This window comes from Castor canadensis, chromosome 2 (assembly GCF_047511655.1).
Source record: "Castor canadensis chromosome 2, mCasCan1.hap1v2, whole genome shotgun sequence".
Taxonomy (NCBI): Eukaryota; Metazoa; Chordata; class Mammalia; order Rodentia; family Castoridae; genus Castor; species Castor canadensis.
In genome coordinates this window covers 183,337,121-183,363,035 of record NC_133387.1, presented here as the reverse complement: position 1 = coordinate 183,363,035, position 25,915 = coordinate 183,337,121, and the positions used below count along the sequence as shown (strand labels likewise).

The 25,915-nt window shown below is 41.1% G+C and overlaps 1 long non-coding RNA gene across 2 annotated transcripts; it reads left to right on the top strand.

Annotated features, from left to right (window-relative positions):
* The first annotated feature begins 5,748 nt into the window (after positions 1-5,748).
* Positions 5,749-25,397, top strand: LOC141417956 (uncharacterized). 2 transcript variants are annotated; one of them, XR_012442550.1, is made up of 4 exons: positions 5,749-6,155; positions 11,255-11,366; positions 21,801-21,959; positions 24,061-25,397. It is a non-coding gene; the product is annotated as an uncharacterized lncRNA (long non-coding RNA). The 2 variants fall into 2 exon arrangements; XR_012442551.1 differs by having other exon boundaries at positions 5,749-6,159.
* The last annotated feature ends 518 nt before the right edge of the window (positions 25,398-25,915 follow it).

Here is a 25,915-nt window from a genome sequence, read left to right as displayed (position 1 = left end):
ATATATAAACAGTAGTGATTCTTCTCTAAGGTATTTACCCAAGAGAAAGTAAATCATATGCTTTATTCATAATAGCCCAAAACTAGAAAACGTTTCAACAAAAGAATGGATAAGTATGCTGTAGAATATTCATACATAAATATTAATCAGCAATGAAAAGGAACAAACTCGGATACATACAGCACCATGGATGAACTCAAAAAGGCGCAAAGTAGTGCATACTCTTTGACTCCGTTTATATGAAGTTCTGAACTGGGAAAAATCTTTGGTAGAAAAGAGTCATAAAAACAGTGCATTTGGGGGAAAGGGGAGAGGGACTGACTGGATGGAGAGGCATAAGAGAACTTTCTAGAGTAGAAACTAATGTTCTATGTCTTGATAGGTTTGGTTTACATGGCCTTTATACACTTGTCAAAACTCTTTGAATGGTACACACAAGATTTATGCATTTAGTTGAACATCAATTTTACTTTAATATTTATAAAAGAGCTATGAGCAAATATTGAGTTCTTATTAACTCAATATCTAGACGGAAACATACCAATTTCTTCAATTTAGTTTTTGCTTTTTTTTTTTTTTTTTTGGCAATACTGGAGTTTGAACTCAGGGCCCCACACTTGCTAGATAGGGGCTCTACCTGAGCCACTCTACCAGCCCTGGAATTTAGTTTTTAAATGCATCAAAATGTAATCCTAGCTGCTCAGGTGGCAGAGATCAGGAGGATTGCAGTTCAGAAGCCAGCCAGAACAAATAGTTCACAAGACCCTATCTTGAAAAAAAAAAAAAAAACCATCACAAAAAAGTGCTGATAGCCTGGCTCAAGGTGTATTTATACACAATGGAATTTTACTCAGCCACAAAGAAGAATGAAATTTTGTCATTCACAAGTAAACGGATGGAAATGGAGAACATCATCTTAAGTGAAGTTAGCCAGGCTCAGAAGGCCAAAAATCACATGTTCTCCCTCATATGCAGACTGTAGACCTAAAACAAATGCAGTAATATTGTTGGACATGAGTCACACAGTAAAGGGAGAATGCATGTAGGAGAGATAGGGAAAGGGAAGGAAACTTGAAACTTGAATGTGGTTGACATGCCCCCTGTAAAGGAGCGAATAAAGTAATGGTAAACTGACAGAGGCCACTATGGGAAGGGGACCAGGAAGTAGGGAAGAGGTCTGGTAGAGATGAACCAATGTGGTTTTCAACACACAAGTGCATGTAAGCAACAACGCTAGGAATCTCTCTGTAGAGCTATCCTTATCTCAAGCTAGCAAAATGCTATGTCTTTCTTATTATTTCTTATGTTTTCCCTTCAACAAAATTGGAGAAGAGGGTGGAACAGGTTCTGCCTAGGGGTAGGAGGGGCAGAAGAGGTAACCCAAACAATGTACATATGTGAGTAACTATAAAAATGATTTTTTTAAAAATCACAAAAAAGTGCTGGTAGCGTGACTCAAGGTGTAGGCCCTGAGTTCAAACCCCAGTGCCACAAAAACATTAAATAAATAAATGCATCAAAAAACAAGATGGATGGAAGAATGGACAGGTGTGTGGTAAAGCAAGCCCAGTAAAACGTTACTTGAAGAACCTAGATGGGATATGTAGGTATTCGCTGTAAATCAGTTTTTCTACACATTTGAAATGTTGGGAGAAAGTCTGATTCTGCATTCCCCAAGTTTCTTTAACACTGAGTAAATGACAACACCAAATTTAGTAATGAAGTGTTTTGAGATTCATTATGTTACAGGATTCTAATTAGAAAGCTGGTAGTTTTTAACAAATAAAAATTAGCATTCATAAATGAAAAAATGTCGTTTATCAAGTGCTTACCATTTATCCAGCACCAAGGTAGGCATGTTACAGATATTATTTCTGATCTCCATAAATACAATAGAAGCAAATATTCCACCTTTCTTTCAGATGGGAAAATTGAAGCCGAGAGAGATTTATTTACTCTCACACTTACTGAATCCTGTTGTCAGATACTCAGTACCAGACAAGAAATAAGTGTTTTTCCTTCAAGTTGCTAACTATCTGATGGGAAACACAGTCAAATAAATAGGTGATTACAGTACAATGTGACAAGTGAGTTGCGATAAGAGAAGTGCAGAAGAGGAGTTCTCTAGCCAGCCTTGGAGGCCTAGGGAAGGCTTCCCAGAAGAGAAAACAGCCCATGCAGTTGGTTGGGAACCATGGGATCTGGGGTCAGATGGACATGGATGTGAATCACAGGTTTATGTCATTCATCCATCCATTCATTCATTTAACAGGCATGTTTTGAGCACTGTAACATGCATTTTCAGAGGCACAAGGAATATAGTAGTGAACAAAGGGGGTATGGAGTGGTCAGGGAAGGCCTGTCTGATAAAATGACACTTAAGAAAAACCTGGATGTGAAGTGAGAAGGAAAAGAATTCCAGTAAGTGCAAAGGCTCTGAAGTGGGAACATGCTTAGAGCATTTGAAGACCATTAAGTAGGCTGCTGTGACTGGACCAGAGTGAAGGAGCAATGATGGGAAATAGGACAAGGATACAAGGAAGACCAGACTACTCAGGACCTTTTGGGCCTCGGAAGATACTTTGCCTGTATCTAGGGCAGCCATTAAAAGGTCATGAAAGGCAACCTATGGGGTGGGAGAAATATTTATAAATCATATTTCTACTAAAGAATTAGTACCCAGAATATATAAAGAACTCCTACAAGTCAAAAAAAAAAAAAGCCAAAAAAAAAAACCCACCCAATTTAAAAATGATGAAAGGACTTGAGTATACATTTAACCAAAGAAAATATAAAATGACCCATAAGCACAGGAAAAGACACCCAACATGACTAATCATTAGGGAGATGCAAACCAAAACCGCGATTAAAGCCACATGCATTGGGATGGCTACCAGAAAGAAGAGAATAATGATTGCCAAGAACATGGGGAATTGGAATCCTTGTGCATTGCTGCTGGGAATACAAAATTAGTGCATCAACCGTGAAAAAGTTAGGCAGTATCTCAAAAAATTAAACCTAGAATGACTGTACGGGAACAGAAGGCAAAATCTCAGTTTTGCATACCCAGGTTTTTTTGGTTTTGGCAGCACTGGGACTTGAATTCAGAGTCTCACACTTGCTAGGCAGGCACTCTTTCCCCTTGTGCCACTCCACCAGCCCTTTTTTTGTGATGGGTTTTTTCAAGATAGAATCTCTTGAACTACTTGCCTTCAAACCATGATCCTCCCGATCTCTGCCTCCAAAGTAGCTAGGACTATAGGTGTGAGCCACCAGCACCTGGCTTATTCGTCCATGTCTATAGCAGTATTGATCACAGTAACCAAAAGGTGGAAACAATTCAAATATACATTAAAGCATGAATGGATAGACAAAATGTCTCGCACACACAGCGTCATATGTTCAGGCTCAGACAGGAATGCAATTTTGAAAAATACTTCAATCTGGATGGACTTTGAAGACATGATAAGCAGAATAACCCAGTCACAAGGACAAATACTGACCTTCCACTGATGTCGGGGCACCAAGAAGAGTCAAATATATAGGGACAGAAAGTAGAAAGGGGATTGCCAGGGGCCCCGGGGAAGGGTAACTGGGGAGTGAGTGTTTCATAGGGACAGAGTATCAGTTTGAGAAGATGAAAAGGTTCTAGAGATGGATGGCAGTTTTGAGAAGATGGAGATGGATGGCAGTGATGGTCGCGCAACAATGTACACGTGTCACTGAGCTTAAATTGCCACACTATGAGATTTTACTGCAATTAAAAAGAAAATGGCTGTAAGATATAGTAAAATTATCAAAGTCGTATAAAATGATAGCTCTGGCTACTATGTAGGTGTCTGTATCTTGAACTCTTCAAATATAAAATGAGGATAATGAAGCCTTCTTTATGGAGTGGGGTTGTGAGGGCAGAAGAGAATCCAAGTAAAAAGCTGGTGGAGTGGCTCAAGTGATAAGAGTACCTGCCTGGATGCATGAAGCCCTGGGTTCACACCCAGTGCTGCCAAAAAGGAAACCAAAAAAAATGGAAAGAGAATTCAAGTAAGTCACTTAACAACACAGACTATCACCTATTATTGAAGTTATTATATGAAAATTCTGAAGACATGAGGGAGGTGAGCATTTAAAAGGTGATCCCAAGTAGGCAAAGGAGTAGGTACAGAGCCCAGGAAAGAAGGGAGGCACAGCTGGCCTTCCTGGCAATTGAAAAGCTTGAGTGGGTGGAAAAAGAAAGGTACAAAGGACACTGAATGATTAGAAAGAGTCTGAAAATCTAACCTGGCTTAGACCCTAAAAGCCTCTAAAAAAGGTTAAGGACTTTGAGCTTTATACTGAGGAGGGTGAGAATGCATTGAAAATGTTTAAACAGAAAGTGACCTGGCCAGATTTAAAAATATATATATATTATTGTACCAGGGGTACATTATGACATTTATCAAAGTTCTTACAATATGTCATAGTTGAACTCACCCCCACCTGGTCAGATTTGTGCATTAAAAACATCACCCACACAGGGCTGGGGGTGCAGCACAGTGGTAGAGCACTTACCTAGCGTTCGCAAGGCCCTGGGTTCAATCCCCCAGCACCACAAGGAAACAAAAAAGATCACTCACACAAAAGAATTTAAAAAAGCTCACTCAGCTGTGGTATGGAGAAAGGTGAATCGGAGACTGCTTCCAGGACCAGCAGCCCAGGAGGCAGGGAGGGGACTCCACCTGACTGAACCAGGAAAGCTAAGGAATTGCGAAATACTAGGAAGACTGAATGGAAGAGGGTTGGCACGTGATTAGAAGTGGAACTGAGGGAGAGCAAGCATTGCAGGGTAATTCTCCAAGCTCTAGGCTAGGAGCTGGGTGGAAACTGAAGGGTTGTTGGGTTTGGTGTTCTAAGGGGTGGTCAAGAAGAGATACTAAGGCAAAGGTTATGGGAGCCATTGTTTTGAACTAGCCTCCTGCACTAGGCCTGGCAGACCCGATCAAACCAGAACGGAATGACTCCTTGACTCTCTCTGGCTGCAGCTGTTGCTTAAAGGTGTCACCTAATCAGCCTAAGCAATCTCAACTCTATAATGGGCCAGTAAAAAAAAAAAAAAATTGATTCACAGCACCCAATCAAAAGCAGCTTACCTGAGACTGCATGACAAGGAAGTCCCTTGTGCTCTAACCCTACAAGGAAAGTACCGATCTTCCTTTTGTTCCCTACTTCTAGTTTCTTCAGACTTTTTCTGCTTATAAAGCCAACCTCTTTTCCCCCATATATGGAAGTTTATAAAAGATGACTTCAGCCGGCACCAGTAGCTCACATCTATAATCCTAGCTATTCAGGAAGCAGTGGTTTGAAGTCAGCTCTGGGCAAATAGTTCCTGAGACCCTATGAAAAAAACTCATAACAAAACAAAAATGGCTGGTGGAGTGACTCAAGCAGTAAAAGTGCCTGCCTAGCAAGGTGAGGCCCTGAGTTCAAATCCCAGTGCTGCCAAAAAAGAAAAATAATATTAACTTCAATATAGTAAAAGAGAAATTAGTAGAGGTGGAAAAAGGGGAGTTATTAATAAAAGAAAGCTGCACATGTGCTGAAATATCACACTGAACCTCATTAAATATATTAATTAATTAAAATATGTCAATCGAAAATAAAGAACACTTATTCCAGTTAATCAAATAAGGTGTTGGCTGATTCTAAAATCTCAAATGAAAACCAACTAGATATTCACTGTGTTTGGTGCCATTTTGTCTTTCCACAGTACTCAATGGGATGAATGGATCTGAGATGTGAGGACATCTCTAGGCTGATGATGTCAATCTATGTCATTAGCCTCGTTAGCCCCTATAGAAGATAAATGGGAAAGGATGAGGTCCTAGAACAGAATCCAGAGGTTGCATGATTCCTATGTGACAAGAGAGGAAGAAACGTGTCAACAGACTGAACAAGAATCTCCAGAAGAAAAGGAGGGACAAAGGAAAATTAGCAGAAGAGAGTGATGTCACAGAAGCCAAGGGAAGAGAGATGTTTCAAAACCAAGCAAATATCCAAAATGTCAAGTCCTGCCAGCAACCAGGTCAAATAAAGCCCTGAATGTCCAGCAGAGCTCGAAATGGGTGGCCCAGATGGAAGCAATTTCATCAGAAAAATCATGAAGACCAGGCGATGGGAAGGTAGGTGGGTGTGAATTCGTTGCTAATTAGGGAAGTAGTTTCCTCTTCAAGGGACAGACCTTACTTACGCAGGGACACAGAGAAGGGGACATGGGTAGGAAGAGTTTTATTTATAATCCAAGCACTTGGGACGCTGAGGCAGCCAGGGCTGTGCAGCCAGATCTTATCTTTAAAAAAACAGGAAGTCCAGGGCGCCCTTGGCTCATGCCTGTAATTCTAGCTATTTGGGAGGCTGAGATTGAGAGACCAGCAGTTTGAGGCCAGCATGAGCAAATAGTTCTTCAGACCCAACCTCCAAAATAACCAGAGCAAAATGGACTGGTAGGGTGACTGCTTTGCAAGTATGAAGCCCTAAGTTCAAACCCCAGTCCCATCAAAAAGAAAAACCCAGAGGTAGGGAGAAAAGAAAGAGAAAAAAAAAAAAAAAAAAGCAAAAAAGAAGGGAAAGACTTTAGCATGTCAAAATGCTTGTAGGGATAATCCAGCCAAGCAGGTAGAGAGTGTGCCCCTTTCATTGTAAGACGAAGTAAAGAGTTCTGGTTGTTTAAGACAGTACTGGCTCATCCCTGGTATTCCACTCTAATGATTAATAATATTCCTTTCACAGTTTAAATGGTCAATGTAGACAAAGGGGACCTCCAGGTTCAGATTCCCAGGCATAGATATGACTAATTTTGAAGGCAAGAAGGGTTGGGACAGAAAGTTTACATTTTCATGTGTGTGTGTGTGTGTGTGTGTGTGTGTGTGTATGTGTTTATAGTTCTTCCTTCTTCCATGAGTGAGTTCTCACATAATGGTATCTACTGTATTTGTACAGCAGGGAAGAAGGGAAGGAGATTAGAGAACAGACATCTTGAAGAGAGAGGACATCTATGCAGCTGTTGACAGGAAGGAGAGAAGAAACTGCCCAAAGTCTAAGATTTGGAGATGAAATAGCATAACCAAGGTTACCTAGCTAGTGACCCAGTCACATTCAAAACCAGGCCTAACTAACTTCCAAGTCGACTCACAGAGCCAACTTTGCTCTTTTTATATCAATCTCCTTCCTTATTAGAATCTACCAATCATATGAGCAGCATAGCTTGTACAGGTTGCCATTTGCTAAGCAGCACCCTCCCTTCCTCCCTACCACAACCACCTCCACCCTTCTGGAAGACACTGGAAATTTTTGTCTAAATTGAGGTGTAGATTGCATCAAAAATCTCATTTTGTTCCTTCCTCTTCTTATCACTCTTAAAAAGAAAAATAGTTTTGAGCTACCAAGTGTCAAGCACAGTCCTCAGAAACTCAAGGAAAAAAAATGATAAGATTTTAGACCTCAGGGAAATTTCAAGGATAAGAAGAAAAAGGTCACATTTGTGGGCAATGTTCACAATGAAGTATACAGCAGGTACAAGTGATAGCCCAGGAAGAACGACATACTCCGCCTGAGAGCACTGGGAGGCCTTCCCTGCAAAGGTTAAATGTATGTTTCCCAAAAAGTGAAAACCGGTTGATAAAACAGCAAGGCCTTCCGGCCAAGGCCTGGAGTTAGGAGGGAAGCAGCAAGGCCTGTGAGGAACCCCAGGCCATATGCTAGAGTCTGGGAACAGTAATAAATACCAGTTGTTCAATAACTTCCTTTTAGTAACTTTACATCTCACAGTGTCAGAAAGAACTTTATTAATATCCCCATTTTACAGGTGAGGAAGATGAGATAAGGATATATAGTAACCTGCCCACTGTCACCTAGCCAGGAAATAGAATAGCTGGGCTTTCATTTCGTGCTGAACCCCAGGATCCCTTCCTTCACAAAACAAGCCGAGATGTAAAAGGCAGAACAGCAGGAAAGGAGCTATCAAAGGCACAAGCCTTTTGTCTCCCTTGTGTTCATGAGTTTTTCATTAAACTCTAAGAATTTGGGAGAGAGTCTGATAAGTAATGGAAATTTTAAACAAGTGAAAGAGAAAGGTAAGAGAGACTTGTCAGTAATGTTAAAGAGATTTTACTTTTTATTTTTTCTAAAAGATACAGGTATTATTACAGGGTTCTACACACATAAAGGGATTTAAACATAGGTGAGCAAAGGTGGTTGCACAAAGCACTCATTGAATAAGGACTAAGAGGCGTGGAGGAGAATCTGTTGGTTAATTAAAAGATGCAACCACTACAAGAGCTGCACCGTGCCAGGCAGAATGGAAGAAAAGCTTCCATTGGTTGGTTATTCCAACACCATCAAATACCTTGCTCTGTAAACATCACCAAGACAGTGCACCTTTAAAAGCAGACACCAACTTTTGGAGGGAAGCTGAACTTGCAATTAGATGGCTTACAAAATCACAGCAACAGAGAGCTTACTACAGAAGCTCCTGGCAAGACTTCACTTGCAACCAGGTTTTCTGAGCCATGGCCTCAGCAAGAGGCCTGTCCAAGGTTCTTGATTTGCTGGAACTCCTCTTGTCCTCTCCTCTTTACACTGCAGTCATCATGGGGAGCAGGGGCTGCTGACACAGGGGTTCACGGTGTCCTGGGCACATGGCATCACAGGAAGGCATCTGTAATTCAGGCAATGGGGGTAGGGGGTTCTCAGGATCACACTCGGAAGGCAGAAACCTTGGAGACTGGTACACTGACGCATTCTGAACTGGCCTTGGGACAAACACCTCTCCTTAAGGTATTAGTAGGTATTGAATGAAAAGAAGACACCCTACTCAAGGGGAAATGCTAGGTTAAACTAAACGAAATAATTGGGTCTTTGTTTCTATTTTGTTTTGTTTTTTGAGGCACTGGGGTTTGAACTCTCAGAGCCTACACCTTGAGCCACTCCACCAGCCCTTTTTTGTGATGAGTTCTTTTAAGATAGGGTCTAGTGAACTATTTGCCTTGGCTGGCTTTGAAACACAATCCTCCTGATCTCTGCCTCCTAAGTAGCTAATTACAGGCATGAACCACTGGCGCCTGGCTAAATGAAACAGTTTTGTTTTTAGCTACAGCACATCTCAGGGTCTTTAGTGTGCTAACATGAAATCAGGTTTTTTTTTTTTTTCTTAATACCTTACTTATTAGTCTTTCCAGGACATTCCATTCACTGAAAAAACTTGGGGCATTCATCTCCAAGTATAGTCTGCAGACTACCCAGGAATTGTCACTGGTCCTCAAGAAGATAAATAGAAAAACTGAGAGTACTCAGCATGGTGACAACATGCCTGTAATCCCTCCTCCTTGGGAGGCTGAGGCAGGAGGATCACAAACTTGAGCCTACCCTGGCCTACTAATGAGCTGCTGTCACAAAAAAATAGAAAGTAAAAAATAAAGAATAAAGTTATCATCAATAATTTGACATTGCCATAACATCCAAGGCCATGATCAGTAAGACTGTTACAATTTGTATGGCAGGAGGCATAGAGTGTGACCCTTGTACCAGTCAAGAGCATTAGAAAGAACCACATTCAGCACACCATGGACTGGAGAAAGAGTTAGTCCTCATCAGAATTTGCCTAACCCTGGCTTAGGAAACACAGATGGCCTCGATCTTTATTGTACATGTGCACCATGTCAATTCCTGGATGCCACCAGGAAAGATAAAGTGACTTGTTTAAGGTCACAGATTATCAGAAGCAAAGAACTGACCCTAAGGGTTGCCAGTTTGGTGTGGGGGTGGGGAGTTCAGTTGGAAGAAGAGCCAGTTAAAGAATTAGAAAAATTAAAATTAGGAGAGTAATGACATTAAAAATTATTTCATGGTGGTGATTATGATTTTAAATGATATCCAGCTAGCAGAACTCCACACAGACCCTCCCAGGAGCCCTACAAAGATATAAAATAAAATTGAAGTCAAGTAGACAGAGCCATTGCCGAAATCTGGCAAGACTCCTCAGGGAGAGCAGGATTGAGGAAACCCAGTCCTGAACTAGCACATACCTGAAAAAAGTGGCATTGACCAAGAACTAGGAGTAGACAGGTGATGCATTAGTGGAACTGGCAGTAAGTGAGTAGGGACTGTGGCAAACGAGAAGTCATCTCCCCAGCACAGGCCATCTGCTCCCCAGCTCCAGCCAGTTGTTGCCATGAGAAAGGCAAGCCTAGTATTTTCACTTTTTTTTTTAACTTTTTAGTATATTCTTTTTATTTTAATTAACCTTTTGGCCGTGAAGTGCTTGTAGCTTACATGCAGTTATAAGAAATAATTCACAGTGGAGGGGATTACATTGACTTAAGTACAATCCATGTGCAGGTATAACACCAAGGCAAAAATCCCACTGAACAACGAACAGACACCTAAGCAGTGAAGGACAAGAATGAAAAACAGGTCACGCTAAGAGGAGGGCACCAATGGAGAGGGAGGGTAAAAGAAGGTGAATATGGTTGATGTACTTTCTATACAAGAATGAGTATAAAATATTTAAACCTATTGAAATCACCATAAAAAAGGAACTTAAGGTAGATAGGAGAAAATGGAGGGGATGAACCAATTTGGGATATAATACATGGAAATGTCATAATGAAACTCCCTGTATGGATATCTTAAACAAACAAAAATACCTTTTTTTTTTCTTCAAAAATAGAGGACAGGAAGGTAAAACAGGTCTTGTCTAGTGGTTGGCACCAGTGGGAGCAGGGAGGATATAAGGAAAGGGAGTAGGAGGGTGAATATGGTAGAAATATCATGTACTCATGTATGGAAATGGAACAATGAGACCTGTTGAAACTATTCTAATAATGGGGGAAGGACGGATAAAGAAGAATGATGGAGGGATGAATTTAACTAAGATACATTATAAGCACTTTTGTAAATTTCACAATGTACCCCCAGTACAACAATAATATTCTAATAAAAATGAAAAAAATTTAAAAAAGAAATAATTCAGAGAGAAGGACTGGAGCTGTAACTGAGTGATAGGACACCTGCCTAGCATACACAGGCTCTAGATTCCATCCCCAGCATTGGGAAGGAAGGAAAGGAGGAAGGGTGGGTGGTTCGGAGGGAGGGAGGGAGGGAGGGAGGGAGGAAGGAAGAAATATCTACTGCAACCTCACGCAACCAAGATGTTCACATTGATTCAGTCAAGATGTAAAGTAGTTCCATCACTACAAGGATCCTGTCGTATCTTTTTTTAAAGGAAGAGAAGCAGGACGTGATGGTGCAATAGTTTGCTTGCAATTCCAAGCAAACTTGGACTTGGGAAGATGAAGCTGGAGGATCCCAAGTTCAAGCCTAGCCTGGCCAACATGGTGAGATATCATCTCAAAAATCAAAAAAATAAGGGCCGAGGATGTAGGTCAGTGATTGAACGCTTGCCTAGAGTAAACAAGACCCTGGCTGGGTTCAATTCTGGATTTTTATGTGAACTATCACACTTTGTAAATATTGGCAGTGAATTCATATGTTTTTAAAAACCCTACAAATATTCACTGTATGATATCATTTATACTGAGTTTAACAAAGGCAAAACTAATGTGTGGTAGGCAGTAGAAGGTAAGATAGTGGCCATTCTTGGTAAGGACAGTGGTCTAAGCAGGCCCAGGAACCGGCTATCTTGGTGCTCGTTATACAGGTCTGTTCACTCTGTGAAAATGGGTCAGCCCGTACACTTCCGATCTGGGTACTTTTCTGAGATATACAAATAGAAATATGACTTTATTTTTCAATGAAAGTACATTGGAACAAAAAGAATCCCAAGCCATGGGACAGGAGAGACTTTCTAATAAGATATTTGCAATAGTTTGCTAAAACAGCGGAAAAGAGATGGCCTGGCACACTGACTGAGCACAGTACTTGACAGCAATGCGGGCTTGCAGAAGTGAGTGCTTTTGCCTAATGGAGAAGCCTGCGTTTGGCCTAAAAATCTTTTCTTTTCAAAACCAAAGTCAGGTCATTTCACCAAAAAGTCACTGTCATTTTGGGTTTTGCCTGCTTCCTTTCCTTTTTTTTTTTTTTTTTTTTTTCTTTTTCAGATAAGATGTCACATTATTTTTTTTGCTGGGATGGCCTGGACTATGTTCCTCCCAATGTCCACCTCCTCAATAGTTGGGACTACAGTTATGAGTCACCACCTGCACCACTTTGTTTTTTTTTTTAGTATTTTTTAAAAATGATGTGTACCAATTTGTTTATAACAGTTAAACAGAATTTAATAACCAAGATTTAAAATTAACCAAGATTTAAAAATGTATTACTTCATATAGCAAAAAGCAATGAAAGAAAATGGAATTTAGGCCAGGTGCCAGTGACTCATACCTGTAATCCTAGCTGGGGAGGCAGAGATCAGGAGGATGGCAGTTTGAGGCCAGCTAGCCAATAGTTATCAAGATCCTCGAAAAAACCCAATGCAAAAAAAGGCTGACAGAGTGGCTCAAGTGGTAGAGTGCCTACTTAGGAAGCACAAGCTTGAGGCCCTGAGTTTAAAACCCTAGCCCTTCCAAGAAGAAAAAAGAATGGAATTTAGCAATAGGATCACTGAAAAAGAAGTATGATGAGCTAAATTGATTCTTATTCTTATGCATATTTGATATATATAGATTTATATGTATGTATAGATTTATATGTATTTCCTCTAGTACTCCTTCATAGTTCCTGTTTTTTCTTTTCTTTTTGCCATACTGGAGTTTAAACTTGGAGCCTACGCCTCGAGACACTCCACCAGCCCTTTTTTGTGATGGGTTCTTTTCAAGATAGAGTCTCACAAACTATTTGCCTTGGGCTGTCCTCCAACCATGATCTTCCTGATTCTGCCTCCTGAGTAGCTAGGATTACAGGTGTGAGTCACCAGCACACTTTTCTGATCTAAGGCAGGGTTTGGATGACCACATTGTTTAAACTGGGACTTTTTTTTTTTTTTTTTTGTAGTAAAGATTGACTTATTAGCAAAGCAAAAGTCCTCCTGGAGGAATGAGGCAGGCAGCTGGGTCAGAGTCAAGTGCCAGGAAGCTGTCAGGGCTGGGAATTTTATCCAATAGGGTAGACTGAGGTGGCCTTCCCAAATGGGCAAACAGAGATACTTCTGGGAGTAAAAGTGGCATTACTGATATTTACACTGGAAAAACAAGCATAAACCAGGGCTCTCCTGGGCTCACAGGGAGGTAGGGCTACCCTATTCTCAACAACCAGGTCCTCATTTCCATATTTGTGAAGTGTTGGGATTGGACCAACTGACTTCTAGTGACCCTGCCAGTCCTTTCCATTGTAAGAGTCCATTGTTCTGATTTAAGAACAGACTAGAAACCCCTGTCATCCTTAAAACCAGTCTTTCTTGAAATTCTCAGAGGCAGTAGGCCTCAGGAGCCCTCTGCTGCACTGTGGGTCTGTTGAGGACCGCAGAGCAGCCCAAGTACTGAGCGAGCCCAGGCGTTTGCCCTCCCGTTTCCCTTTGAGGCCTGATGCCTCCAGGGTAGCAAGCAGGTTGGACTTGTCAGCTCAGAATTTCTTCTGAATGGGAAGGGAGCCAGCTGCTTGTCCAAGCAGATGGGTGTGAGTCAGAGAGGAAGAGGGAAGGCCCTCCTGCAGGCTCAGCAAGGGACTGTCCACCCTAGCTTTGGGGAAAGGGAAGTCTCAACATTGCAGCTTTTCCAGTTGGCATCAGTGGTATATGGCCTCTGAGCTTCAGAGTCTGCTGAGCTGCACAGACAGTAACAAGAGGAAAGGAAGGTTTAAAACAAAAGGGAAAAATTATTTAAAGTCTTCTCCCTGGGCACAAGCTTTCATTCTAGCATACTGACATTATTTCAAATATTTCTAGAATGACTGTTGAAATTGCCTAAAAACTTGAATCTTTAAAAAAAAATTTCACAAACGCAAATGATGCTTTTGAGGGTGGGCCTGACATCAATCAAATCCAAAAGAAGCAGAAAAGTGAATGACCAAACCAGGCCCTGATTATAAAATCATGAGGATGAAGTGTGTAAGGGGTTCCTGGGGACCCTCTCAAAGATAAAGTCTCTAAAAGCTTATGTTGTGTGTAACTACGATAAGGGTAAAATCCCCACAGTTACTCTAAGGTCTCTCATCTTATGGAGCTGGACCTATTCATTCACCAGCTCTTCCTTTCACAGATTAAGGCCTTTCATGACCTGACCCCTGCCAACTATCTAAGCCCCTCTTCTCCCATTTCCTTGGCACCTTCAACTTTATTTTTTCACAAGACCAAAGCATTCCATCTGCTTTGTCCATCTGATAAGCTGTCTTTCAAAGTTAGGTTTACATTCCATGAAGTCTTCTTGATCCCTGGAGCCAGAGTTAATAGTTCTCTTTGCACCTGGGATACTTTATTGTAGCCCTCGTGTAACTATAACGTCATTATTATTTATAAGTCTGTCTCTGCGCTGGGCTGAGTCCCTTCAGGACAGGACCCATGTCTTCTTCATCTGTGTATCCCCAGCACCTAAAACTGCGAGGCACATAGTAGATGCTCCATGTACATTTGCTAAATAAGTGATGCATATTTTTTCCTTTTTTCTGTGGAGGTACAGGGCCTCACACTTGCTAGGCAGGTGCTCCACCGTTTGAGGCACTCCACCAGCCCTTTTTTGTGTTGGGTATTTTTTGAGATAGGGTCTTATGAACTCTTTCCCTAGCGCTGGCTTCGAAGTGCAATCCTCCTGCTCTCTGCCTCCCAAATAACTTAGGATTACAGGCCTGAGCCCCTGGTGTCTGTCCAGTGATGCATCCTTAACAATTACCTCTCATCTCCCCTGTACCCAACAGTAGCGATATAGAGCTCCCCCTGGTGGAACCCAAAGAAGCTACAAGGATGAAGACCTAAAACAACCCCAGCTTTCACTTGGCTTATTTTTGTATTTAAGCAAAGATTGTCTTTAAGATGGAAAAACCTACACTGAACAAGTGTCTCCTATCTTACACTGTTTTTAGCCTAGTAGTAACCATTAAAGGAAGGGAGCAAATGTAATTTATAACATATTATAGTAGATTCTATTTGAACATGTGTAAATGTTCAAATTAAACTAATTGATAATATATTGTTAGCAATATATTATATAATATATATTATATTATTAACTAAATAATAACTTTCAGAATATGGTTCTTACTTTCACTCATTCACTATAAATTTTAATTATTGGCTGGCCAAGAATGGTACTGTGTTGCAATCTGAAACCTAGAATTTAGAACATACTATTGATTTATTTCATAAATACTGTTTTAATTGAAAAAAGAGGACCAACTCTAAACACTTAAAAAAAAAAGAGTATCTGGCTCAGGCCTATAATCCTAGTCAATTTATAGAGAATTAGCGTTGGATTTTAGTGTATTTATTCTCATTCTTAAGTGGGTATTAGAATCGTCTGAATGGTTTGTCACAACAGATTGCTGGGCCCACCCTCAGAGTTTCTTTTCCTTTCTATTTTTTTTGGCAGCACTGGAGTTTGAACTCAGGGCCTCAGTCTTGCTAGGCAGGCATGCTACCATTTGAACCACTCTGCCAGTCCTTTTTTTGTGATTTTTTTTTTTTCAAGGTAGAGTCTTGCAAACCATTTGCTGGGGGCTGGCTTCAAACTAGGATCCTCCTGCTCTCTGCCTCCCTGAGTAGCTAGAATTACAGGTGGGAGCCATCAGCGCCAGGCTTCTCAGAGTTTCAATTTTTTGATGTGGAAGGGAAGTCCCCAAAATGTGCATTTCTAAGAAGTTTCCTTGTAATACTGACCATACCTTGAGAACCACTACCATAAACTAGACTGAAGCTGTCAGATTTTAAATTCAACCTTCTTAATGTAAGATTACCTCACAGGCGTCATGTTTGTCCTGCAGGAAACATAGTGTGCGCTTGCTTCCTTTGTGTGTGTGTGTGATGTTAGCTACCTTAGAGACTCAGTGCCTAGATTCATTCACTCACTAGTCATCGCAAAATGCTGAGATTCTAATTCTAGAATATTTACCCGCTAGAAGAAAATCCCTTCATCTACTAAATGGTTACCCAATGGTATGACAAAAAATGAGTTGTGAACACAATGAGTTGGCTAGCATAGACTGTGTGAATATAAATTGATACACCTTTTTATAGGAGTGTCATAAAATGTCTGTTTTGGTTTTTTTCTTTTGACAATATTGGGGTTTGAACTTGAGCCACTCCACCGCCCTTTCTTGTGTTGGATATTTTCGAGATAGGGTCTCAGGAACTATTTGCCAGGGCTGACTTTGAACAGGGATCCTCCTGCTTTGAACAGCTGCCTCCTGAGCAGCTAGAATTACAGGCATGAGCCACTGGCACCCACCTTGGTTTGTTTTATTTTTTGTCTTGTTTTTGTTTTTGTTTTGTGGGGCTGGGGGTCAAATCCAGGGCCTCGTACATGTTAGGCAAGTGTTTTACTGTTACCTAGAATCAGTGAAGGTCTCAAGGGCATCCCTGAGAAGAAAGGGGGGGACCTCAACTCAGCCCTTTTGGGTCTCTAGAAAAAGAATTTTTGAAACAGCATAAGAGATTGACATCCTCATTCAACAAGTAAAGCAGAAAGTACAGGTGCACCTGAGCAAGGTACAGGTGTATAGGAAAGACGCAAATAAGCTGGTTTAGCAGGGATATAGATGCTAGGGAGAATGAGGCAGGAGGCTCTTCTAAGCATTCCTTTGGGGAAGTGCTTCCCTTCATTCTAGGCACCTGGTACACCCCAGTCGTTTCTGTTGCTATGGCATTTTGACTTTATCAATTCTTCCTGGAGACATTAAGCCTAATAAGTTGGTTAATTCTGGGTCCTTGCAACACAGATTTCTACTTCTTGGGATTTTAATGATCACCCTTCAAGTCAAAGGAGGTCATTTAAAAAAATTATTAGCATATAATAGTTGACAGGGGAATACATTGTGATATTTATATACATGCTTACAATGCATCTTAGTTAGATTTACCCCTTCCATGTCCTCCCTCTTCCCCCACCCCATCCAGAACAATTTCTACAAGTTTCATTCTTCTGTTTTCATACGTTAATCCAAAATTCACCCACCATATTCATTCTCATTCACCCTTTCCTTATGTCCACCCCCTCCCACTAGTATCCACCCCCAGAAAACACTTTTTTTGCCCTCCTACCCTTCATTTTTTAAAAGTATATATTGAAGGTCTAAGGGGTTTCACCTTGGTACTTCAATTTGTATATATTGTGCTTTGGTGATAGAGTAAGGGTAAGTAAAAGGGTGGGGATGGCTATTTCTTGAAGTTAGGGCACACTAGTCACCCCAAGGAGGAAGGTGAAGGGAGGGGTTTTTGTTGTTGTTGTTGTTGTTGTTGGGTTTTATTTTACTGTTTGTTATTGCTCAGTAAAGGAGCATGAAGCTTAGAGAAAACAGTGTTTGTGTACTTCTTAATCGGGTTATTAAGCAATGTTTATTTCTGAATTCCTGGATTTTTACTTTTCATGTCCCAATGCCTAGTCTATCTGCATTGCTACCCCTCAATCCTGTGTTAAACTTTAACTACATGTATACTGTGGTTCAGAAATCTCCCCTCTCCCTCTCCTTCTCCCTCTCCCTCTCCCTTCTCTCTCTTCTACACTAGGGCAGGTGCTCTACCACTTGAGTCACTCCTCTAGTCCTTTTTTTGCTGTAGTTATTTTCAGAAGGATCTACGTTTCTTCCTGGGGTTAGCATCAGGACTGTGATCCCCCTACCCATAGTCTCCCTCTTAACTGGGGATCCCAGGCCTGGCTTGTTAATTGAAATGGGGGGACGGGGTCCTCACTAACTTTTTGTCCAGGCTGGACTTGAACCTTGATGCTCCTGATCTTTACCTCCTGAGTAGCATTACAGGTGAGCCACCAGGCATGGTTCAGCAATTTCTTCTTGAAGCTTACCTACAGATACACTCGCTCAAAGAGATATGTACATGGATGCTTATTGCAATGTTAGAGTAGGGGAGTTGTTAAACGGATACACAGTTTCAGTATTACGCCATGAATAACTGCACAGTAATGTGAATTTTCAACTCTATTCAACTGTACACTTAAAACTAGCTAAGATGGTAGCTTTTATATTATTTGTGTTTTGCCATCATTAAAAAATAACCCTTAAAAAATGGGGATGCTTGAGGGATGCATGTTTGCTGGAATCTGAGAAGAGACAGCAACCATTTGGGATCTGGAGGGGAGGACCCAATTCTGGAGAGTCCCAGTAAGCAGAGAGAATGGGTTGTGGTTTGGGCTGGAGGCTGTGGTGCAGGTGGACTGAGGAGATAGTGGGGAAAAGTAGAGACACCTTACACCAAGAATCTACATGTCCTTACTGTGAATTTCCCTGCCAGTTGCTTCCTCCTTCTGTTCATTTGGAGAGGGACTGACTGTGTTCTAGGGCACCCAGGATGGAGGAAGGTTCTAGAATAGTGATTCATAATTGAGAATCTCAGTTGCCTCCTGGGGGATGTTCTGGAGATGTGCTCATTGTTTATTTGTTGGCATCCTGCAGTACGCTGGAGCAGTTGAGAAAACTCAGAATTCTCCCATATCCCACATAACCTTCAAGTAGCCCATGGGACATGTATGGAGCTGAAGAGCCTAAATTTTATAGTATCTGAGCCTAGACTCTAACTCCATTTTAGACAATATTTTTGCATGGTTTTAATAGATGCTAAATTTTCCCAAAAATACAACTACCATGTAATCAGAAGGAGATTGTTTTGTTCAGAACTTCGCCAGTAATTGCTCACCATTTTGGAAAATTATGTCACCAAAAATACTCTGTGGTTGAGTCCCTTGCACAAATCAGTGGTCTAGTCACACTGATTATACCTGCAAGGGCAAGTGTACACTCTTATTTTTTAATGTAGCCATACCAAAGGATTTTTTTTCTGGTGGTACTGAGGTTTGAACTCAGGGCCTCCTGTTTGCTAGGCAGGCGCTCTACCAATGGAGCCACTCCACCAGCAGGATTTATCTCATATGCATTTCTTTCCTTATCTTTTTTTGTTAACTTAGAACATTATATTGCTCAGGATGAAAGTTACATGTCTAGATGGTTTTTTATCTTCTATGCTTTTCTTTCAGGACAGAAATAGGGTATTTGTTACAAAATCCTTGTTATCTGAAAGTAGCATTAAGAGGGGAAGCAGTACAAGACAGGTGGATAGCCAGCTATTATTCTAGTGTCTTTCATTTCTCTCAGTAAGTGCCTTGCTATAGAATTGCTGCTGAGTCATACCATAATAGTATGTCACCTTCAATACCAAACAGCCCCAGTGTCTCCATCCTTATGTCAGGTGCTTGTTCTCTGTGCCCCATCCCACCAGCCATGTATCAAGTTTCCAGTTGCTCCACACCCTTCCTCTCAGGCACTTCCTGCTGTCAGTCATCCTGATTGTAAGGGCACTTAGCGGAGCTCCTTGTGATTTGCATCTTCCTGATCACTAATGATGAGTTCAAACCCCAGTCAAAAAAAAATTACTTATATACTTGAGATACAAGTCCTTTGTCAGATACGTGTGTTGTGAATTCTTTCTCCCCAGTCTTATGGCTTACCTTTTTATGTTCTTAACACAGTCTTCCAAAACACAAGTTTGCAATTCTGACCAAGCCTAACTTATTCTTTTTTCTTCCTTTTATGATTACTACCGTTGTTACTCCAAAGTCATCAAGAGGTTATGTTTGCTTTTAAAAGTTTCATAGCTTTAACTTATATATTTCAGTCTGACTCATCTCAAGTTAATTTTTATACATGATTTGAGGTAAAGCTTGAAGTTCATGTTTTGTCCTTACAGATATCTATCTAATATCTAGGACCATTTGTTGAAAAGACTGTCCTTCCCCTCACCATATCGTCCTGGCACCTTCATTGAAAACCAGTTGGAGATCTGTATTAGGTTCTATTTCTGAACCCTCTATTCTGCTCTATTAAATTAAATGTCTATTCTTATATTAACTCTGGGATATACTTCAAAATAGCCCTGAGGTCAAATATAAATCAGTAGAAATGAGAATATATTTTAATGGAATAAGTGAAATACAGCATATTAGAATTTGTGGAAGCAGGCCAAAGCACTACTTATTTATAGGTCCAAATGCATATACAGATGTTCCTCAACTTATTTCCTAATAAACCCACAGTCATTGCAAATGTTCTTAGTAAAAAAAATGCATTTAACTCATCTAAGCCACCAGACACCATAGCTTACCTAGCTTGCCTTAAACGTCCTTAGAACCTGTCCTGCAGTTGGGCAAAACCATCTCATACAGCTCATGTTGTATAGAGTGGTGACTACCTCCTGTTCACACACAGATGGTGTCGTTTAGGAGTGATGGGATGTGGAAACACAGAACACACTTTGGAAGACCTGCTGACAACACAATGCACTGTGGAGATTAGCCATTATCCCTTATCATGAGACTGGAGCTCCAGAAAAGATCAAAACTTAAAATTCACAGTATAGTTTCTACTGTGTATATATGCCTTTCATGCCACCATACAGTAAAAAAATTATAAGTCAACCCACCATAAGTTAGAGACCATGTGTCTTAAGAAATAACTATCACATAAAGACATCCCAGGAGCCTGGCAAGGTGGCGCACACCTGTGATCCCAGCACTCACGAGGAGGTTGGAGAATCATGAGTTTCACATCACCCTGAGCCTCACAGTAAGTTCAAAGCCAGCTTGGGCCACATAGTAAGATCCTGTCTTTAAAAAAAAAAAAAAAGAAAGAAAAGAAAGAAATCTCATGGGCCAGATAGCCTCGGCAGTTAATTCAGTTAGTGAAATCAATAATTTCACAAAACTCTTCTAGATTTTAACAAAACAGAGAACATTTCCCCACTAATTTTTAAGCTATCATAACCTCAATACCAAAACTTAACAAGGATATTTAGTAAAGGAAAATTACAGGCCACTCTCACACATGAACAATATTTTAAAAATTATTAAAAGCAAAACATGGAAAGAATGATACCTTGAAAGCAATGCAGATTTATTTCAGGAATATAATACAAGGTTAATTTAATGTTAGATAATCAATATAATTCATCAACTAACAGAATGAAATTGAAATACAGTTTATTATCTTACAGAAAAAGAGGCACTTAATACATTCAACAACTACTTATAATAAAACTCCCAGTAAACCAGCAATAGAATGGAACTTTCTTAATATGATAAAATATTTCTACAGAAGTGAGAAGGGAAGGCATGGTGATGCATGTGTATAATCTCAGCTCCTCGGGAGGCAGAGGCAGGAGGATTTTGAGTTCAAGGTCAGCCTGCAAAAAACGTAATGAAACCCTGTCTCAAATAAAAAAACCCACAAAGGCCTAGGAGCATAACTCAAGTATTAGCTCATGTGCCTAGCATGTGGAGACCCTGAGTTAATCCCCAATACCACAAAAAGTGGGGTGGGGGAGAAAACCTAAAACAAACATCATATCTAATGATGCAACGAGACTGGGAATGAGACAAGAAATCCTACCCTCATTTTATTCAACATGTGGTACAAGGCAAGAGAAAAATTGAAGGTGTGAGGACTGGGAAGATTTTCAGATGATATGGTTGTGTTTGTAGGAAGTCCAGCACAATTTAGAGATAAATGATGAGAATCAGCAAATGGATTTTGCCAAGTTTCTGGGTATACAGACAATATATTAGAAAGAGTTCTGATCAAATGATGACAGGAATGATATGGAATAAAGATTTTACTGGAACCCATAAGGATCTCTAGAGCCCATTTTCTCTCTCACACACTAGAATCCATGTTGGCTTTATTCAATCTGCAAGCCTCCAACCTCACCTCCATAGATGACTTGCCATGGAACCATACTCACAATTGGCCCAGTATCCAAAGCAGCTGAAGGAAAAGATCCCACATGAACCGCTGTGGATCTAGCTACTGCCCAGACCAACAAGGTAAGCCAGCAGATCTACAGAAACTTGCCAGAGCTGCAAAAGGGCCTGATCTTTATCAGTTTCTAAAGCAAACACAGCTGCTGCTCCACTTTTGCCTTCCATATTTGGGGCAATCTTCTGTGGCTAACCCCAACCAGAAATCATTATATTTAGTACACACAATTTCAGTGTATTTCTATACACTTGTATCAAACAGGAAATAAAAAGTTTTAGTTATCATTTATAAAGTCACCAAAATATAATATGTGTAGGACATGGAGGAAGTTCTGAGTAAACAGTTCTAAATACCATGTTCATGGATTGGGAGATACAATATTGCGAGCATGGGAATTTTCCCAAAACTGTCTCTAGACTCAGTGTAAGATTAATAAATTTTTCAAAAAAGAAATTTCAACAATTTTTTCATGAATAGAATTTGACAAGCTGAATGGAAATGCAAAGGGCTGAGGATGCCAAAGGAGGAGAAGGAAAGGAGAGAGAGAGAAGTTAGAATGAGAGCTGGAGGGAACAATGACAGGCTCAGATCAACTAATCACCAAATTAAAACAAAGCATTAGAGCACGAGACGAGGTGAATATAATCAAACTATTCTGCATGAATGTATGGAAATGTCATGATGGAACCCCTTACTTTGCACAACTTAATTCATGCCAATTTTTCTAAAAAAGAAAGTATTGGAGTCAGGGGCCACCTTCTCAGTAGCATTTAAAGAGGCCTTCCTCTCCTGCAGCTAGAGGGCAGACTGAACTCACGTACAGGTCTTAACTGTAAAAGTAGAATTTCTGAGATACATTCTCAGCCTAGGAAAGTTGTTTATGCCAAAGTCAGGGCCATAGTAAGAAAAATCAGGAACCCCGAAACTAATTAAATATGATTGAGACCCTTTAATTTTTTTTGGTGGGGGTAGCAATACTGGGGTTTGAACTTAAGGCCTCCCACGTGGTAGGCAGGCACTCTACCACTTGAGCCACTCAGCAGCAATCATTGAGAATCCTGATTCTCCAGATTCCCTTGAGCCCTTTAGGCTTGCAGAACTGTCCCACCCCTTCAGTCCCACACACAAGGAGGGGGTCTTACAAGACACCGTTAGCCTCCACTTCCATCCTTCCTCGCCATCAGAGCAGTCACTAGAGTCAAGTCTCAAGATGACTCAACCGAGCAAGTGCTAAGCCTGCTGGGAAAAGAGATTAATATTCCAAGGCAGTTGTGGGACCTGGCAGGAACAAGGAGAGTTTGCCTGTGAGTGGCACATGATCAGTGTGGTGGGGGGTGGGGGGGTGGGGAGGTGTAGAATGTAATGAGGAGGTTTTGTCACTGGGGGGAGCACTCTCTCATGACCCAGGGTTTAACATTAGGTATGGGCTCTGGGAAGTTGATTTAATAACTGGTAGGAAGCCTCCTGAAGGTTTGGTAAAAGTAGTAAATGAAGGGTAGAGTCAGAATTGCTGTAGCAGGCTGTGGACAAAGAATGGAAGAGGCTCAGAGAACTGAGTATGCTAGAATGAATCTGCTATCTGATACTAGAAGTGCCTCAAGGAAGACCTAAAGGGTTCGCCAAGTGCATTCTGGTGAAGGGGCACCAACATTTTTGAAAAGCTTAACATTAGCTAGCTTTTGTAGGCTAGGTGCCAGCACAGACTGGCTTACTAGTTAATAATGGGAATGGCAGGACCCCAGAGGAGCAGTGACCAAGTGCCAGCACTTAACTTCCTAAGTAAGATGTCATTAAGGCCTAGCTGTCATCCAGGAGGCCTGACTCACAGGGATCTATGATGTTCCTAAGATTAGTCTGTCAGACTTAGCAAATAAAAACATAGCCTAGGCTAAGCTGAGGGCATAGCTCAATGCTTGTTTAGCATGCGTGAGGCCCTATATTCAATCCCCAAAACTGGAAAAGGAGAGGCAGAGAGAGAGAGGAAGGAAGAAGGGAAGGAGGGACGGAGGGAGGGAGGAAGGAAGGAAGGAAATACATAAGTATGTATGTATGTATGTATGTATATAGACCTCTCAATTAAAGTATAATTTCAGACAAACAAGTAATGTTGTAGTACAAGTACATCTCATACATATCTGGCAATGTGTGTTTGTGTTTCCCCAAAAGAGATCCAAGACTGGATGAGAAGATGGCCAAGATGAGCTTCCCTAGTGGAAAGTCATAAATCCCTTTTGAGTTTCCAGAACTGAGCCAATTTTCATACCCAGAACTCATCAACTAAAAGAAAGACCCTGTCCTCATAAGAAAGGTCATTACAAAGCTATGGCATGTATATAAAACACAGTGTTGATTCCCACAGTCCTTGCCCACCGGAATCTTACAGTAGATCTTTGGTACAAATTGAGAGACTCTGGGCCATTATAAACTAGACACTATCAGACCCACGAAGTCATAAGGCTGCATGGATGCAGTCATCATCCATTGTAAGATGGAATGAATGCAGTCTGGATCAGGCATGGATACAAGGATACAAGCGACAGCTGCTGGAGAACAAGGCTCAGACTCCTACGCCGCCCACCACTACTTCACCAATGCTATATGGCTGAATGACAGGCAATCCCTTAGGAACAGCTGATGGAGGAGATTAAAGCCTGAGTTTTGATGACAGATGTCAGCTTGGTGTGTGAATGCATACCGAAAATGGGATACTGCAGCCCTGCAGCCCCACTCACTTGGGATGGCCTTGAAGACACTAGAGAAGGGGAAATCCTGCCAAAGGGCAGAGCATATAGTGTTGAACTTGATCAATGTTAGAATATTTTAGACATTTTGTGTGCTGTGGTAGATGACTTGATTTGTTGGTCAGGATCCTGGAACAAGTACTAGGAGAAGATTGGGGGACAGAAAATTCTGGGAAACCTGTAGGAGTCATTATGAAATGTGAAGTTCTCTGTGTCACATGTTAACACTCACCATAAAACATCCATCACGGAAGAAAGCATACAACACAAAGTAGAAGAAAATGACTTGACTAGTTAATATCAACTAGCCTCTGCCTACAGCCATCTCAATACTGGAACAATGAGGTCATGAATGAAATAGTGGTGGCTGTGGTCGAGGCTCTACCTGGGCACAACAGTGTGGCCTCCTACTCCCCAAGTGTGACCTAGCTTTTGCCACTGCTGAATCAGAATCCAGTACTGAGAACCCTTGATCTTCTATCATCCCAGAGAAAACCCACCAGTTACTTTTTGGCAAGTGGATTACATTAAACGCTTTCCAAACCCAACCTGGAAAAGACTCAATTCACTTGATAAGACAAATCAATTCACTTGACATTCAGGGTGTGAGTTTGACATTCTTGTCTGCAGTGCCTCTGGTAACCTTACTATCTAAGAATTCCCACACTGACTGATCCAGAATTGGATCTTGCATAGCATCACAATGGACCGTGAGACCCACTTTCCAAAAAAAGGCATGTCAGTGGACATATGACCATGGACTCTATCACATACCATCCCACTCTGAGGCTGCATACTGATGGATTAATAGAATATCCTTTTGAAGACGTAGCTAAGACATCAACTCAGAAATAACATCCTGATAGAATTTAGCACTATCCTTTGGGGTGTACTATACTTCTTAAACTAGGGACTGTTACAAATTACCATGTACCAAAAAGGTAGAATATGTGTGTCCAGCGCCAGACTGTCTCGGCCCCATTCGTCCCACCTCTCCCCCAGCACCTGTGTGTCCTCTTTCTTAACATTCTTCCTAAAGTTATCTGTTTCATGTCCACATTCCTTTCTTCATCCACAAGGGCTATCTCTCTTGTTACTACTACATTGCCAACAACCAGCATAAAACTACAGCACAGTAAAGACATAATGATTGGAAGTGAAACAGCCATGCTCGCCGTTGATCCCAGTGACCACTTAGGACATTAGTATTTCCTGTTCCATAATCTAGGCTCTGAACTAGAGACCATGGTTTCCAGAGGCCAGAAACTTGGACTATGACA